Genomic DNA, 1,651 nt, shown 5'->3' with positions numbered 1-1,651 from the left:
AGGTGATAAAAATAAGAATTATCTTTAGGGAATTTAAATAGCTTGCTGATGGTCACAAGACACGTCTAGTGGGAAAAAAAAAAATTTTAATTGTTGCCCTGGCCAGACGACCTTCTTGATCCACAGGTCAGTTTGTTTTGCTGCTAAACCTTGAACCTGCCATCTTTTGAGACCACTGTCCTTGGACATCTGTATGGAAAACCTGAAATGGCCGGGGGTCTTTGTCCCACCTTCTTCCAGAGGTTGCTCATGGTCAATGCTTATCTGGTACAAGAGAATAAAATCTCAGCTCCTTTATTGCAAGATGGACAAACTTTATGTAATTTATATTCCAGTTTTTCTCAAGGGACTAAGTTGCATATAAGACTTCACCTAAAATGGTATGCTTCTTGCCTTTCCTTGTACCACACTGACCCACACTGGAGCCTGAGGCAAACAAAAAATGTGTGCCCATATGCATACTTACCAAAATAGTTCCCTATATTCTAAACCAAGTAGAAGAAGTTAGTGTAAGCTTTATATTTTAAAAATGACAAAATTCAGCCCGGTGGGCATGGCTCAGTGTTTCAGCATTGATCTAAGAACCAGGAGGTCACAGTTCGATTTCTGGTCAGGGTACACGCCGGAGTTGCGGCTTGATCCCCAGTTTGGGGCATGCAGGAGGCAGCTGATCAATGATTCTCATCATGGATGTTTTTATTTCTCTCTCCCTTCATCTCTGAAATTAATAAAAATATATTTTTTAAAATGACAACATTCAAAGTCCCATGCTGCTCTGTCTCTTTGCACACTATTGTCAACTGTCACAAGCCTACTTTGCAGGAGGGCTGGGGACCCCCTGCTGCTCACACGGCTGTTCTTGTTGCTCAGTAGCAAAGGGTTAAACTCCAAACCAAGAGCAGCACAGCCGCCTGTCTGACATTTTGTTCATCATGGCTTTTTGTATTAATTTCTACTTATGTGAGATATTGCATTAAAATAGAACTTATCTTAATTGCTGAGATTTGTGGCCACCTGAGTGAGCGCCTCACTTGCTTCCCACTCATGCAGGCCTTATTTTCAAGTCCTTTTCTAGTTTCTGCTGGGAACACCCCTATTTTAAATCATTTGGCCCCTTTCTCTGTGTGTTCTCTATTAATGGATATTGTTATTCAGGTAAATCCTTGATTCAGGGTCATTTCCAGGACAACCTGTTCTAAAATAGTGAATAAGCACAACTTAGATTAAATCACCAAGTATGGACTTTTGGCCAGTATTCTTTCTCTGCCACCAGACTTTGCCATGTTAAATAATTCTGCTGCTGCCGCCTCAGATTGCCTTAAATGTATCCATCTGGTTAAGTCTTACAAGAAATAAGTTCATCATTTTATACAATTTACGTTCATTGTACTTGCTTTACATAGAATGCAGCACTTATATTTTTGTTCCGCAGAAACATTATTAGCTATATACAGTTGAATGCATGACTGTTTTACATTCCAATTGTGTATATTTCTAAATCAATTATCTATCTGTAAATAAACATTTGCTATTTTATAATCTTAACAACCTTGGGCTGTATTAGAAACAAACAAACAAACATTTGCTGTTAGTCAAATTAGGAAACATTATTTTAATGTACAAATTATGGTACATTAAAAAGACAAATTCA

The sequence above is a fragment of the Myotis yumanensis genome, unplaced genomic scaffold (assembly GCF_028538775.1).
Source record: "Myotis yumanensis isolate MYYU_CA2020_CCGP unplaced genomic scaffold, mMyoYum1.0.hap1 SCAF_15, whole genome shotgun sequence".
Taxonomy (NCBI): domain Eukaryota; kingdom Metazoa; phylum Chordata; class Mammalia; order Chiroptera; family Vespertilionidae; genus Myotis; species Myotis yumanensis.
The sequence above is the reverse complement of the archived record's forward strand: the minus strand, read 5'-3'. Positions refer to the sequence as shown.